At 42.7% G+C, this 17,616-nt stretch overlaps 1 protein-coding gene across 4 annotated transcripts in view; it reads left to right on the top strand.

Moving 5' to 3' along the window:
- The first annotated feature begins 380 nt into the window (after positions 1 to 380).
- The window catches only part of gpam (glycerol-3-phosphate acyltransferase, mitochondrial), a 94,270-nt gene continuing 77,034 nt past the window's right edge, over positions 381 to 17,616 (top strand). For 3 of the 4 annotated variants that reach the window (XM_087998829.1, XM_087998828.1, XM_043712857.2), the window contains exon 1: positions 381 to 533. The gene's annotated coding sequence lies outside the window, so the exon portion shown is untranslated. Of the gene's footprint in view, positions 534 to 8,808; positions 9,056 to 17,616 lie in introns of those variants that run through there. The other variant, XM_043712859.2, reaches the window with a different exon arrangement.

Below are 17,616 nucleotides of genomic sequence, written 5' to 3'. Positions count from 1 at the left end.
TAACACGGCAAAGCGCCTTTAACCTCAACATCGCTGTGCAATTCCAAAATTTAGAGACATGAATAAATTCCAAATCTTTATCAAGCGGGAAAAAAATTATTAGAACCAGGCTCAGCGACACCGCACGGCCGGGAGGAGAGCGAGCAGCGACACCGCGCGGCCGGGAGGAGAGCGAGTAGCGACACCGCGCGGCCGGGAGGAGAGCGAGCCGCGACACCGCGCGGCCGGGAGGAGAGCGAGCCGCGACACCGCGCGGCCGGGAGGAGAGCGAGCCGCGACACCGCGCGGCCGGGAGGAGAGCGAGCCGCGACACCGCGCGGCCGGGAGGAGAGCGAGCAGCGACACCGCGCGGCCGGGAGGAGAAGGCGCAGGAGTCGGGGGTGGGCAGACAGGCTGCCTCCATGCGGGTTCTGAGTGTCGGTGAGGGCCGGGCCGGCGGACGGTGTGTGTGTGTGTAAATGAAGTGTCGGCCGGTGCGTGGACGGTGCTCGCTTCCGCAGTCGGGGCGGTGAGAGCTTGACTATGTCGTTGAGGTAGGTCGGGGCCCCGGAGGTTGGGGAGAGCGGGGTTAGGCGGGGATCAGAGCCGCTGTCGGCCCTCAGCAGCCGGCAGCTGGTTCACAGAGACCCCTCCCCCAGAAAGGGAGGGAGTCAGACTGTCAGGAGGGAGCAGAGATTGAGGGGGAGACCATGGAGGGGAAAATCAGGCAGGTGTGGAGGGAGACCAAAATCTTCAGGAAATGGAACAGAGGACAAAGTGAGAAACTCAGAAAGGGGATGGGGGTGGGATTTCCAACAATCTAGAAAAAGATTGAGGAAACAGTGCAATCAATGGGAGAGAATGATAGGCAGCAAAATAAAACTCTAGTGATTTGAAGGGGGAGGGAGGAATAACTTGACTCCCTGCCCCCCCCTCATCTCGGGGAAAACCAAAGATCATTTGGGTTATTTGAGAAAGATCCACTGCCAGTTCAAGAAAACTGGGGTGGGGTGGGATTTGGTTGACGTTTCTGGTCAGTCAGAGTGACACAATCCAAATAAATCCATTCACAAAATAAAGGGCTGTATGTGTGTGTATGCGTGTGCGCGACACACTCTCAGAGACCAAGCACTTAATGTGTATCTCTGTGGAAAATCAACCTTGTTGGCCAGTTTTTTGTGAATTGTGGTTTTTTTTTCTAAACTAAAGAAAGTTAGATTGAAAGATGAGACTTGTGACATTCTCCAAAAAGATATAAACAGGTTAAGCCAGTGAGCAGAAATTTGACAGATGGAGTATAACGTCAGAAAATGTGAGGTTGAGAATTTAGCAAGACAAATAGAGGAGCTGAATTTTATTTAAATGAAGAAAGACTGCAGAAAACTGCAGCACAGAGGTATTTGGGAGTCCTTGCGCATGAATCTCAAAAAACAACAAGCATCAAAGTTCAGCAGGGACTGTGGAAGGCAAATGAAATGTTAGCCTTTATTTCAAAGGGAATAGGGGAGAAAATAGGAACATCTGACTAAAACATTACAAGGCACCAGTCAGACCACAGCTGGAATACCTTGGAACAGTTACCTTCTGTGATATTTGTGAATTGATAACAGGTCTTTTGTGGTGCCACTTGTGAAATATCTGTCATGTTTTAAACTTTACAGAAATATTTTCAAAAACAAATTCTTTGATTTTGTTGTTGACTATGCCGGCTTGATCCCAAAGACAATATGTGCAATGTATTACTTATATCATTGCAAAAGAGTAATACTGCAGATGCTGAAATAAGAACCTGAAATAAGAACCAAAATTGCTACAAATGTTCAGGCCAGGCAGAATCTGTTTTTAGTGTCTTCAACCACAATCTGTGACTTTATAGCCCAATTTATCCCTGCTGCTTACTATTAACATCAGTTAAGGCTATCTACTCTCGTTCATAAGGAGTTCTGGAGAAGGTGCCAGGAACAGTGCCGAGCATGTCTTAAAAAGAAACAACCTGATATGATAGAGCTACAACTCAGTGGATGCAGCTTGCGCTAGACCAAGCAAAATGATCCCCAAACCATTGGGTCAGATCAGTGGTCTGCAGTGCTGTCATGTCCGTCACTTGAATGATGCTGGAGAATTAAACAGTTAACTAGAAGAGGACTCTCCACAAATATCCCCGTCCTCAATTGTGGGAAATCTCAGTTTGCCAGTGCAAAGGACAAAGTTTGAAGCTATCTTCAGCCAGATATATTGCTTGAGTGCATGATGCATTTCAGCCTACTGAGATCCCTAGCAACACACATGCCAATGTGATACAATGTGTTTAATATCAAGAAATGGCTGAAGGCACTGGGTACTGCAGTAGTCTGGCTGTAAAACTGAATAATTGTCTCCCTCAGCCATCTGCATTCATAGCCTGGATATTCCAGTAAAACTATGACATGTCATTTACCTGAATATTTGGTTGCTTGAGTATGGGAACAAATCCAATTTAACCAATTACCACCCTATCAGTCATCAGCAAAGTGATGTGAGATGTCATCAACATACAATGAAGTGACAAGTTTTACTCAGCAAAATTTGTGAATGGATAATCAGTTTAAGTTCCAGTCGGGTACTTGGCTGTTCACTTCATTACATCTTTGGACCAAAATATGACAAAGGAACTCAATTCTAGAAGTGCGTGTGATTTCTCATGATGCCAAGGCAACGTGTGATCTAATGTGTCATTAAGGAGTCCAAGCAAAACAGGAGTCAGGATATATGTGTCCAGTGGTTGGAATCATGACCAGCACAAAGGAAGATGGTAGCTGGAGGTCAACCATTTCAACATCATTGCAATGAATCCTTGTAGTGTGGCAGACTCAATCATGTTCAGCTACTTTATCATTGATTTTTTTTTCTCTCCACCATAAGATCAGACATTTAGATATTGGCGGATAATTGAGACTGCACAGAATTTGAGGTAGTTCATGTTCAGGTTCATTATCACCCAGACAACATTTAGTTTGGGCTGACAATTAGCAAGTAACATTCTCATCATGCAAGTGTCAGGCAATGACCATCTAGCCTCTTAACTTGACTCCTTCAATGTTGTTACCACCACTGAATTGCCCACCGCCAACATCCTAGGAGTTAGCATTATGCAGAAACTTAAGTGGACTGCCATATAAATACTGTGGCTACAAGAGCAAACTAGAGCTAGGAAATCCATGGCTAATGAGAGTCCAGAGAAAGTATATTCCTTTTAAGGTGAAAGGAAAGGCTGGTAGGTATAGGGAATGCTGGATGACTAAAGAAATTGAGGGTTTGGTTAAGAAAAAGAAGGAAGCATATGTCAGGTACAGACAGGATAGATCAAGTGAATCCTTAGAAGAGTATAAAGGCAGTAGGAGTATACTTAAGAGATAAATCAAGAGGGCAAAAAGGGGACATGAGGTAGATTTGGCAAATAGAGTTAAGGGGAATCCATAGGGTTTTTACAAATACATTAAGGACAAAGGGGTAACTAGGGAGAGAATACGGCCCCTCAAAGATCAGCAAGGCAGCCTTTGTATGGAGCTGCAGGAGATGGGGGAGATACTAAACGAGTATTTTGCCTCAGTATTTACTCAGGACATGGAAGATGTAGAATGTAGGGAAATAGATGATGACATCTTGAAAAATGTCCATATTACAGAGGAGGCAGAGCTAGATGTCTTGAAATGCTTAAAAGTGGATAAATCCCCAGGACTTGATCAGGTGTACCCTAGAACTCGCATCCCCCTGTAAAAACGCCATCCCATATTCCCAATTCCTTCGCTACACCTCCTCCCACCCTGCCCCCTGTAAAAACGCCATCCCATATTCCCAATTCCTTCGTCTCCGCCACATCTGCTCCCAGGAGGACCAGTTCCAAAACCGTACAACCCAGATGGCCTCCTTCTTCAAGGACCGCAATTTCCCCCCAGACGTGGTCGACGATGCCCTCCACTGCATCTCTTCCACTTCCCGCTCCTCCGCCCTTGAGCCCCGCCCCTCCAACTGCCACCAGGACAGAACCCCACTGGTCCTCACCTACCACCCCACCAACCTCCATGTACAGCGTATCATCCGCCGTCATTTCCGCCACCTCCAAACGGACCCCACCACCAGGGATATATTCCCCTCCCCTCCCCTCCCCTATCAGCGTTCCGAAAAGACCGTGACTCCCTCGTCAGGTCCACACCCCCCATCAACCCAACCTCCACTCCCGGCACCTTCCCCTGCAACCGCAAGAAATGCAAAACGTGCGCTCACACCTCCCCCCTTACTTCCCTCCAAGGCCCCAAGGGACACTTCCATATCCGCCACAAATTCACCTGCACTCCACACACATCATCTATTGCATCCGCTGCACCCGATGTGGCCTCCTCTATATTGGGGAGACAGGCCGCCTACTTGCGGAGCGTTTCAGAGAACACCTCTGGGACACCCGGACCAACCAATCCAACCACCCCGTGGCTCAACACTTCAACTCCCCCTCCCACTCCACCAAGGACATGCAGGTCCTTGGACTCCTCCATCGCCAGACCATGGCAACACGATGGTTGGAGGAAGAGCGCCTCATCTTCAGCCTGGGAACCCTCCAACCACAAGGGATGAACTCAGATTTCTCCAGTTTCCTCATTTCCCCTCCCCCCACCTTGTCTCAGTCAAATCCCTCGAACTCAGCACCGCCTTTCTAACCTGCAATCTTCTTCCTGACCTCTCCGCCCCACCCCACTCCGGCCTATCACCCTCACCTTGACCTCCTTCCACCTATCGCATTTCCAACGCTCCTCCCCCAAGTCCCTCCTCCCTACCTTTTATCTTAGCCTGCTGGACACACTTTCCTCATTCCTGAAGAAGGGCTTATGCCCGAAACGTTGATTCTCCTGTTCCTTGGATGCTGCCTGACCTGCTGCGCTTTTCCAGCAACACATTTTCAACACAGTGGGAAGCTAAGGAAGTGATTGCTGGGCCTCTTACTGAGATATTTGTATCATCAATAGTCACAGGCAAGGTGCCGGAAAACTGGAGGTTGGCGAACGTGGTGCCACTGTTTAAGAAGGGAGGTAAGGACAAACCAGGGAACTATAGACTAGTGAGCCTGACATCGGTGATGGGCAAGTTGTTGGATGGACTCCTGAGGGACAGGATGTACATGTATTTGGAAAGGCAAGGACTGATTAGAGATAGACAACATGGCTGTGTGCGTGGGAAGTCATATCTCACAAACTTGATTGAGGTTTTAGATTAGATTAGATTCCCTACAGTGTGAAAACAGGCCCTTCGGCCCAACAAGTTCACACCGACCCTCCGAAGAGCAACCCACCCATTCCCCTACATTTACCCATGACTGATCCACCTAACATTATGGACAATTTAGCATGGCCAATTCACCTGACCTGCACATCTTTGGACTGTGGGAGGAAACCGGAGCACATGGAGAAAACCCATGCAGACACGGGGAGAACGAGCAAGCTCCACACAGAGAGTTGCCCGAGCCGGGAATCTGACCCCGGTCCCTGGCACTATGACGCAGCGGTGCTAACCACTGAGCCACCATAACAAAGAGGATTGATGAGGGCAGAACAGTAGATGTGATTGATATGGACTTCAGTAAGGCATTCAAGAAGGGGGACTGGTTAGCAGGGTTAGATCTCATGGAATACAGGGAGAACTAGCCATTTGGATACAGAACTGACTCAAAGGTAGAAGACAGAGGGTGGTCGTGAAGGGTTGTTTTTCAGACTGGAGGCCTGTGACCAGTGGAGTGCCACAAGGATTGGTGCTGGGTCCACTACTTTTCATCATCTATATAAATGATTTGGATGTGAGCATAAGAGGTATAGTTAGTAAGTTTGCAGATGACACCAAAATTGGAGGTGTAGGGGACAGCGAAAAAGGTTACCTCAAGATTACAACAGGATCTTGATCAGATGGGCCAATGGGCTGAGAAGTGGCAGATGGAGTTTAATTCAGATAAATGTTAGGTGCAGCATTTTGGGAAAGCAAATCTTAACAAGACTTATAACTTAATGGTAAGGTCCTAGGGAGTGTTGAAATTAGAGTGGTGCTGGAAAAGCACAGCAGGTCAGGCAGCATCTGTGGAGCAGGAAAATCAACGTTTCGGGCAGGAGCCCTTCATCAGGAATGTGGCTGTCATTCCTGTGCTGTAGTTTTCCAACACCACTCTAATCTTGACTCTAATCTCCAGCATCTGCAGTCCTCACTTTCTCCGAGGGAGTGTTGCTTCACAAAGAGACCTTGGAGTGCAGGTTCATAGCACCTTGAAAGTGGAGTCGCAGGTAGATAGGATAGTGAAGAAGGTGTTTTATATGCTTTCTTTTATTGGTCAGAGTATTGAGTACAGGAGTTGGGAGGTCATGTTGCGGCTGTACAGGATGTTGGTTAGGCCACTGTTGGAATATTGTGTGCAGTTCTGGTCTCCTTCCTATCGGAAAGATATTGTGAAACTTGAAAGGTTTCAGAAAAGGTGTACAAGGATGTTGCCATGGTTGGAGGACTTGAGGTATAGGGAGAGGCTGAACAGGCTGGGGCTGTTTTCCCTGGAGCGTCGGAGGCTGAGAGGTGACCTTATAGAGGTTGACAAAATTATGAGGGGCATGGATAGGATAAATAGACAAGGTCTTTTCCCTGGGGTGGGGGAGTCCAGAACTAGAGAGGATAGGTTTAGGGTGAGAGGGGAAAGGTATAAAAGAAACTTAATGGACAAAATTTTCACACAGCGTGTATGGAATGAGCTGCTAGAGGAAATGGTGAAGACTACTACAATTGCAACATTTAAAAGGTATCTGGATGGGTGTATGAGTAGGAAGGGTTTGGAGGGATATGGGCCAGGTGCTGGCAGGTGGGACTAGATTGGGTTGGGATATCTGGTCAGCATGGACAGGTTGAACCAAAGGGTTTGTTTCCGTGATGTACATCTCTATGATTCTAGTGATCACCTCCTTATTCTCACCTACAAGATGCAAGTCAGGAATGTGATGGACTATTCTCCACTTACACAAATGACTGCTAGTCCAACTACATTGAAGACATTTGACTCCATCTGTACTCGCCACTGCCTCGGGAAGGCAACCACATAATCAAAGACCCTTCCCACTTGATTATATTCTCTTCCACCTCCTTTCATCAGGTAGAAGATATAAAAGTCTGAATGCATGTATGAACAGATTCAGGAAGAGCTTTTTCCCCGCAATTATCAGACTTTTGAAATTCCAGATGTTAATTCTGATTTATTTTCTCTCTCTGCAGTTGTAACACTGTGTTCTGCTCTCTGTCCTGCTGCCTTGTTGCACTTTGTATGGTATGATCTACCTGTATAGCATTCAAAACAACATTTTTCACTGTATCTTGATGCATGTCACAACAATCAATCAAAATCAAACTCAAACTCAATCTGGAAAGTGGCACCCCATCCACCACCTTCAGCATTCACTCCCTTCACCACCTACGTACAGTGACAGCAGTGTGTAATACACCAGTTCACCAAGGTTCCTTTGACAGCATCTTTTTTGCAATTAATTCATGGCTCATTTATTGACCATCCCTAATTGAAAGAGGCAACTGCATTGCTGTGGGTCAGGAGTCACATGTAGGCCAGACCAGGTAAAGACAGCAGATCCTAAATAACATTGGTGAACCAGATGGGTTTTTCTGACAATTGACAACAAGTTAATTAGACTTTCAATTCCAGATTCGTATTGAATTCAAATTCCACCATGTGCCACGGTGGGATTCAAGCCCAAGTCCTGAGAACATTACCTGGGTCTCTGGACTAATAATCCAATAATAATGTAATCAGGCCATTGCCTCGCTAACTTCCAAACCAAAGTTCTTTCCCATCTGGAAGGACATGGGCAGCTGATACTTTGGAACACCACCATCTGAAAGTTCTCTTCAAGCCAGAGACCAGACTGACTTTGGAATTATATTCTCGTTCCTTCATTGTGGCTGGGTCAAAAGCCTGGAACTCTGAAACAACGGTGTGGATGTACCCACCCCCTAAAGGCTGCAGCGGTTTAAGCACGAAGTTCACCATCACTTTCTGAAAGGCATTTAGAAATGGCCCACAGATGCAGCTCTTGCAAGATCAACAACCTTCTCTTGGAATTGGAAAACATTGGAGTTGTAAAAGATTTTAAGCACCTTAAACATTGTAGGCTGATGGGAGGACCTATGGTAGGATGGAATGCAGGAGTGATTACATGACAAAATGGATGTTAGCATAAAGCAAAAGGCATTTAATGGAATAAAAGATGAGCCGCAGTGAGTTGTGAGTAGTAATAAAGGAACCATCACCAAAAGCTGCTGTCAGGAAAAATGGGGTTATTTTTGTTAGTAGATTTGGCAGCGTCTGAGGAGAGAAAAGCATAGTCAACATTTTGAATAGAATATGACTATTCAATGCTGAAGATAAATTATATTTGTCTTGAAGTATTAACATTGTCCTTCTCTTCATATACGCTACCAAATCTGCTGAGTATTTCCAGCGTTGTTTTTATTTCAGATTTCCAGCAACTACAGTATTTTCTTTATATTTATATCAATGCATATTTGAAAAAGGACAGGCAAAGGTTTTCTGAATGCTTTTCCATGGAGATACATTTCCTTTCTGTCAATTGTACCTTTGGAAAAGACTTACCCTGACAGTCAACATCTGTGCGTAAGCTTTAACTGGCATTGAGAATAAGATTCATTCATCAGTCGACCTGCATCCTGTTTGCGTTCCACAACAAAAGGACAGTTCTATCCAATTAAGCGGTTGTGAGTCTGTGCTGACGTGTGTTTTTGTGGCAGTGATCCTTTCACTTGGCTCAGATGGGTCATTGTGAAGGTTGGAAACCTGCTCCACTCCAAATGTGCTTGCTTGAGGTTTTAAAATGCATTTATATATAAATAAGCGAGGGCTTTATATTACTACGATGACCTTATGTTTGTTGTCACTGCATGTGACTGTATTATAGTTTGACAGAAATGTAATACAAGAAAGAAATTGAAAATGCTGCAAGTGTGAAATTTCCAGGACAATAGACATCAAGGAGGATTTGAAGGAAAAGTTTAAGTAAGTGAGAAAAGATTAATTGAAGGGGTAGGTTTGTAGAAGACTTTTGAAGGTGGAGGAAGTTGTATATGATTTAAAAATTATTCTTGAGGATAAGAAAATGCTGATTAAAAGCTGCCACTGAGAGTTGGATGTTGGCAATTCTGTACTTGAAATGTTATGTTTCCTTATAAAGTTTGATGTAAGACTTTCTAAGGTAACTTCCTGGAATGTGCTTTCTTTTTCGGGCGTGATTCAGTTCATGTTAGAGAAAGTTTTGATTGAATTAACTTTGGAGAGTAAGACCAATTTAAGCCACAGTGAAACTATAATTCTCCCTGACCCAATTCTTAGGATCATTAGAGTTGCTGTTGCAACTAACCTATTTGTAACTGAAAGGTTAACTTAGAATATAAAAGGTAACACAAGAGTTACCAGAAGTTTGTAGTTAGTTTACATCAACAGATCCTTTACTTATGAGTGCATTAGCTTTCCAGTGCAAATAATCTGCTTCTCAATTATTTTGAAAGCTTTTTCAGTCCCGTGCAGTTTGATCCGGATCTCCTCCTCCAGTATACTACAATGGCTGCTTTGATTATTGCATAAAATGAAAGCTCAATATCTGGTTTGTAGCGCATTCACACTGAGAGTTCAGTGATGGTATGAAGCCTGAAGATACTAAATCTGCATAGTCTGAATCTCTCCGAATAAAGAATACAGGACAGCGAATCTTTGTGAGTTTACCTAGGTCACCAAGGTTATACTATGGTTGTTTCCCTTTCCTTGTTGTTAGTTGATTTGTTCTGGGAGTGTGGTTGTTAGAAGGAGTACAGATGTTGATTTGTACAACAACAGGCCAGGATCTTAGCAGTTTATTACTGCTGGGAAGGTGTGGCTATCTTCTGAGTCGGTCATCTTTGTTACCCCTGCAAGGTCACCCCATCATGCCACACAGGAGCAAAAAAATATTTGGGTGAACCAATAGAACTGTGTCCCAGCAGCTAGGGGCTGCCTTCAGGAGAAAAGGTAAAAGATGGGACTAAAGTTCATAAGAATAATAATGGAATGATAGTGGATCCAATAATCCATAGAGCTTTGTGATTCCAACCTGTAAATCGGGATTTGCAGATTTTGGATGGTTATGTTCAATCATTATATCAGATCTGGAGTTTTATCCCATCACTTTAGGTAATTGGTGACTATGTTTCTGAATTTCCTCATAAAACGGTCATCTGTAAATGTCACTTTTCTCAAGATTAAGTACTGGGAAGAGTATTATCATCCGGATTAAATGTGTCATAAGCCTGCTTCCTAATTGGATTACTTGTGCCTGCAATTGTGGAATAGCTAATGAAAGGCACCAAACAGCAATGTACTTAGTATTTCATTGACAGATTGTAAATGGAGACCCAAGGACCCATGAAGCACAAAGATTGGCAATGACCACACCTGAAGGGGTACAAATTGATACCAGGCAGTTCTCGGAGGTTTATTTTTACACTTAGTCATTTGAGTGGAAATGGGCTTGACAGCTTGAACTTTGTTCTCATTCTGATCAGACGTCATTATTTGACAATAAGAAGTTCCCTTGCTGAATTGAGAAAACAGATCTTTGCATTAGTTTCCCTGATAACTGTTTTTCTTTGTGGATGCTGGCAGGGATTGAATTACAGCTCCCCTGTAATTAGCCCCATGGTTGAACAGCCAACTGACACTCTACATCTTGATTATTTGAGGTGGTCAGACCAGGGACATTCCAGGTTTCATCTTGTTCTGTGTTTGGTCAAGAAAGATGTTTGCAGGAATTTTTCTAGCTGTTAGTTACATCTCAAGGCTGAGAAGAAATATCAAAATTAAATTTATATGTGCAACAACATGTGGATACTATTAATTACTTTCTTAAAAACGTTTCCCATGATGTTATACTCCCTTTGCATATCTGAAAGAGGGATGCCAGAAGAGTAGAGTCACAGAGGAGTACAGCATGGAAACAGACCCTTTGGTCCAACTCGTCCATGCTGACCAGACATCCCAACCTAATTTAGTCCCACCTGCCAGCACCCGGCCCATATCCCTCCATACCCTTCCTACTCATATACCCATCCAAATGCCTTTTAAATGTTGCAATCGTACTAGCCTCCACCACATCCTCTGGCAGCTCATTCCATACACGTTACAACATGTGCGTGAAAAAGTTGCCCCTTAGGTCTCTTTTATATCTTTCCCCTCTCACCCTAAACCTATGCCCTCTAGTTCTGGACCCCCCAACCCCAGGGAAAAGATTTTGTTGATTTATCCTATCCATGCCCCTCATGATTTTATAAACCTCTATAAGGTCACCCCTCAGCCTCCGACGCTCCAAGGAAAACAGCCCCAGCCTGTTTAGCCTCTCACTATAGCTCAAATCCTCCACCCCTGGCAACATCCTTGTAAATCTTCTCTGAACCCTTTCAAGTCTCTTAACGTCTTTCTGATAGGAAGGAGACCAGAATTGCACGCAATATTTCAACAGTGGCCAAACCAACGTCCTGTACAGCCACAACATGACTTCCCACCTCCCATACTCAATACTGTGACCAATAAAGGAAAGCATACCAAACGCCTTCCTCACTATCATATCTACCTGCGACTCCACCTTCAAGGAGTTTTGAACCTGCTCTTGTTCTTTGTTCAGCAACACTTCCATTAGGACCTTACCATTGAGCGTATAAGTCCTGCTAAGATTCCCTTTCCCAAAATGCTGCATCTCACAGTTATCTGAATTAAACTGCATCTGCCACTTCTCAGCCCACTGGCCCATCTGATCAAGGTCTTATTGTAATCTGAGGTAACCTTCTTCGCTGTCCACTATATCTCCAATTTTGGTGTCATTTGCAAACTTATTAACTATATCTCTAATGCTCACATCCAAATCATTTCTATAAATGATGAAAATAAGTGGACCCAGCACCGATCCTTGTGTAAATGTTCTGGAAATTCTACACAGCATGGTCGGTCAATTTTTTTCCCCCTGGTTCCTTGGTGAATCAACTTTATGATATGATTGGATTATTTACCAGAGCAGGAAGGAGGGACTTTACATAGAATTTATGATTGTATTCTGCAATACTATTTTAATTTACCTTTTCTTTCCCACTTTGTATCAAATGGTTTGCATTCTGAGTTTTCAGTTTGGAATATGTGTTTGTAAGCATGAATTGGGTGCGAAAGAATTGGTTATAAAGATGCAAGAGAGCAACTCCAGCCAGTTCCACCTTCATGGTAGTGACCTTCAATTAAATATTACTGAATATCTCTAATACACTGAATCTGGTATTGTTTGAATTGACAATACGAGCTATGTTTTTGCACCAGTGCCAGTTGTCAACACATGTTAATAAATAGCTGATGAAGTAAACTTGTGGTCAGCCTCCAGAGGCCAGCCTGATGCTTGATTAGTCTGGTTTCTCGCATGCATCTCCCACACTTCCAAAATAAATTATTCACGCTGCCTTAATTACTTGCCCTGATAAAGATCTGTGAGGTCTGGGACTTTAAAGATCCACCTTTTTCTGGAGTATCAAATATTGTTGAATTTGTTTGTGGTGCAGGTATTAAGTAAGCAGAACCTGGTTTGAACCAGTATTTGAATAACAGTGGTACAAGATTACTAGTTTTGATGTTTAAAATTTAGAAATTTACTCTCATATTGGCTTTTCTTATGTCTTGAAGTTGTCAGCATTGATTGGGAGGTCAGAGGTCTTAAAACTAACATCAGGCTGTACTACTGAGTAAGTACATAGAGCAAAGTCATTGAAGGACTCATCATTAGCTCTTCCTTCATGTGTGGTTGCCTTGAACTTGCTGAATGGATGGTTGAGTTGATGTATGCCTGCCATCATGAATTGATACAGAACAGGAAAGTGTTAGATTCAATCTGAGCCAAAGTGATCTTAAAGGATGCAGCAACATACCGATATGAGGGCAGAGAATGGTTCTCACTGTCAACTACTCCCCATACTAGATATTCTTTGTGGATGCTGGTAAGAATGGGATGAAACTTAGCTGTGATTAGCTCCATGATTGAACAGCCAATTCACATGCAGGATTTTGGTGAACGAATACCAATACGTTTCATGCAAGCTGTTTTCCATGGAACTGTATTTTAGTAATGCCAAGTGACATCTGAAGAGAAAGTTCAAAAATGAGGAAATAACGAGAAAGTAACATTGTCATATTCATGAGAAGCAAATTTAAAGCATGACTGTTAATTTTATAGTTTGTCCATTTTGCAAAGTTATGATTTTCCGACGTTCAATTTTGCACGTGATTCTGTAATGAAACTCCTGTCTCCCAGTGACATTGCAGGACTTGGTACTACCTCTGTTCATTCAGCAAAGTCAAGATCCTGCAGTACTCTGCAGCAAACTCTTTCAGTGAATTACCTGGTCAGCAAAAGAAGATTAAATGCTGAACAGAGGTTATTTCATTGTGCAGTCTGCTGTTGACCATATCTGTTTTGGGTTGAATCACTGAAAAGCTGTAAAATTACCTCAGTCTTCAAAGATAAAATGATTTCTGTGTAATTCACGTTTTTTTAAACAATGGTTTCTTCACATCCAAGTGTCAAATGATGAAGAAGGGTGTCAGCTGACCCTCACTCAGTTGGTTATCCTTTAGTTGGAGATAATGAGGACTGCAGAGGCTGGGATGTCAGACTGCTGGTGTATCTGACAATCCTATACTTACCTCACATCCTTAAATGCTTATAAATTAGCAAGCATATTGGCAGCAAGATGCGCCTTTAGCCCTGTTTTTCTCCTCTCTTGCCTGAGTGCAGAAGTCAGAAAAACTAAAACTGAGACCGTGATCCAAAAGCATCACAGTCCCATGTAACATTGTATTAACTTGCTTTTATTCAAATAGAGCATGAGAATTTTGGAAGGAGAAATTTGAAGGTGAGAGCTTTAAATCTTTGAATGCAGGACAGTTACAATTTGGACCTGGTGGAATTCACCGAATACAGATAAGAGATCCAGATGCAACTATGTTAGAATAATCAAAACTGGAAGTGGAAAGCACACATGCGGGTTATGGCATGGGGGCTGAGGTAGGCATTTTGTAGATGTGGAAATTAGTAGTTTTGGTGATGTGAGGGACGTGGGATAGGAAGCAAAGTTTAGAAATGAAATTATGCTTTGCCTGCTGAGTCATAGGGGTTGGATAAATACTGAAATGTATCTTCATTATTTATGGGTCTCAGCAGTGTGCATTGTCCCACCAAAAGCAATGAGATCTTCGGAAAACAGGAAAACAAAAAATACATCCTGATTCAGTATCTAAATTAAGACATACTGTGACGTTGTCACCTTGCTCAGAGAGTCAACCTTCCACCTTGATGATTTCTTGGGCGAAAACTGTTTAAGAAGTTTGTTACATCTTTATCAGTCTTGACATGTCCATTTAGGATTTTAGACCTGAATGCATGCGGATGTTTTACTCGTAAACCTGCATTGTTTATCATGGTTCCCTGGATGCTGAGATCAGTGCATTAATCTAGAAGTAAATTCTAGTAGAATTAATAGGTGTCATTGTCTTAGAGTCATAGAAATATATAGCATGGAAACAGACCCTTTGGTCCAACTCATCCATGCTAACCAGATATCCTGAATAAATCTAGTCCCCTTTGCCAGCATTTAGCCCATACCCCTCTAAACTCTTCCTATTAATATAACCACCCAGTTGCCTTTTAAATGTTATAATTGTACCAGCCTCCACTACTTCCTCTGGCTGCTCATCCCATACATAAACCATCCTGGGCATGAAAAAGTTGGCCCTTAGGTTTCTTTTAAAATTTTCCCCTCTCACCTTAAACCTATGCCCTCTAGGTTTGGACATGCCCAATCCTGGGGAAAAGACCTTGTCTATTCACCTTATCAATACTCCACATCATTTTATAAACCTCTGTAAGGTCACCCCTCAGTCTCCAAGGCTCCAGGGAAGGTAACCCCAGTCTAGTCAGCTTCTCCCTATAAGCTCAAACCCTCAAACCCTGGCAACATTCTTGTAAATTTTTTCTGAACCCTTTCAAGTTTCACAACATCTTTCCAATAGCACAGAGACCAGTGAAAACTTTATATTATAACTTTGTATCAAAGGATCCTTCCCTATCTCCTAAACACATGTACTAAACTTAAATGGAAATTATGCCCATGATGGTCCTGGTGTTCTCTGCATTCCTTGAGAAAGGGGCAGAGTCTCTATCTATAGCTGTGTGAAATTGGCTTTTCAATCTGCTGGCTGAGCAAGTGTGTCAATCCATTGGGCTAAGGAGTTGCAAGATTGGAGCTAACAGACACTTTTCCTTTGGCTATTATGCAATCTGAATCACAGGAGAGTAGTCCCACAGCAGCTCTTGCGCCCAGATGACCAAACCAGCTCTTCTATGGCAAGGGTCATGTTTTTCACTTTTGTTTTTGCCACAATAAATGAATTAAGTTTCTTCATTTGCAGCTCCCTCCAATGTTTGCACAGGCTAATGTATAATAACGGTAGCATTGTCAATCTGGTCACATGTTGGCAATCTTCCACATCTCTCACTCTGACAATTTGCTCTGAAAGAAGGTGGAAGGAAAACACTGTGAATGTCGCTGTGCCTTACTTACCTGTTTCCAAGAAATTGTCACAGGTACCAAACAGGGTATTAGGAGACAGTTGACAGCTTCCGAAGAATGCTGTAAATATTAGAATTTTGTAAACCGTCGTTTGTATAAGGTGTTCAGATTCAAGCATTTTGTAAGGTGATTTATTTTACTAATTAATTACTTGTGCCAGTTCACTAGTTGATACTTTGTGCTTCAACTGTCATCTTTGTTTAAAGCGGTCAGAAGCAAACTAGCTTCACTTTATCCTAAATAAAAACTGGAAGAACTCCAGATGCTGTAAATCAGAAACAAAACCAAAAGTTGCTGGAAAAGCTCAGCAAGTCTGGCAGCATCTGGAAGAGAAATCAGAGTTAACATTTCAGGTCTGGTGCCCCTTCCTCAGATCTGAGGAAGGGGCACCAGACCCAAAACGCTTCTCTTTGTCCTGCCCGGGACCAAGTGTTAAAGCAAGGAAAGTGGTAAATGGAGGGGCAAAGATTCAGTTTGAACTCCTTTTCAGCTTACTGTGTGACAGGATTTGTTACGTTGTCACTTTCTGTGTTAAATATTTGTCTTGTAGAATTTTCATAACAGGTGGAATACTTTTAAATAGATTTTAAGATGCAGTAATGTGTTATCAGGTTTCATTGCCTTAACACAAAAATATGAAGCATTGGTTATATGTGTATTTATAAAATTCATACTTATCATAAAACAATTAACAAATCAAATAGAATAGTACACCAAATAGCCAACAGTTTGTGGACAATGTATTGGAAGCAATCATGTTTGAACAGCATAGTGCCCTAGTTTGAAACATATCTTGCGTATTGTGTCTCATTCTGCACAACCAAGATAAAAAAGAAGAAACTTCAGACCAAGGACATGATGAGAGAGGAGACTGACTCTTTAGTTCAGGACTGAGTTGTAAGGAGTGAAGAAGCTGAGACACTTTCATCCATCAAAGGACGGAATGCAGAGGAATTGAAGGTAATAGAGAAGTGCCGCTTCAAATAAAACCACTGACAGGAGAATCAGATTAACAAAAAGATGAGTTTAAGATTAAAATTAGAGAGTTTTGGCAATTATTGGAATTTATTATCTTATTCACCCCTTCAGTTTTAATGGAACCATTGTCTCAGTTTCTGTATCCCTCCGTGAGCTGATCCTTTACTGTCCATGTAACCCTTTAGTCCGAAAAGCTTTTGAAATCTTTGTGCTCCTCTGATTCTAGTTTCTTTCACATGTCTAATTTTCACTATTCCATTACAGAGGAACCTTGATTATCCGAACGATACGGGCGGGGAGTATTTTGTTTGGATAATCAAATGCCTGATAACACTGTTTAGCTAAGCATCGGGACCTTGCGGTCTTGTTCGGATAATCCAAAATTCTGATAATCGATGTTCGGATAATCAGGGTTCCTCTGTATTGGTGGCTGTGCCTTCAGCTGCTTTGATCCTTGTTTTGGAATTTCCTTTCTACCTCTCTTTTGTTAAAATACTCCTCAAAACTTACCGTGCTGACCATGGCTGGGTGACAGAAAAGCTTTTGTTCTCATTTCTTTGTTGCTCTTGCTAGTTGGGTTGTTTTATTACAGTAAATAAAGGTGCTGTGTAAATATGAGTTGTTGGATGCTGGGGAAAACAGCAAAAGTTGAAGCCCTGCAATCTATTAACAAAGATTTAGATCTGTGATTTTTGGATGAACTGAGCTGAGTTGCACTACCTTTCTAATTTGTCTGCTGTTTTCTCCTTTGAATTTCAATTGTCAATTTTTTTCCCGTTTGTTTTATTCTAATACCAATAGTCGGCAATTTATTCCATTGCAAGTGGGATCCTCATCTGTGTCCTATCCATAGTGGTAAAGTTTTACAAAGTTTCCTATTTCAGAATTAACTTGCAAGCCTTAATTGTCAGCTGTGTTGAAATGGGGAAGAATAAAACTTAAAATCTTCAA

This window comes from Chiloscyllium plagiosum, unplaced genomic scaffold (genome assembly GCF_037043375.1).
Source record: "Chiloscyllium plagiosum isolate Xiang-an unplaced genomic scaffold, Cpla_swu_hap1 HiC_scaffold_22, whole genome shotgun sequence".
NCBI classification, from domain to species: Eukaryota; Metazoa; Chordata; class Chondrichthyes; order Orectolobiformes; family Hemiscylliidae; genus Chiloscyllium; species Chiloscyllium plagiosum.
This window is presented reverse-complemented; position numbering and strand designations above follow the sequence as displayed.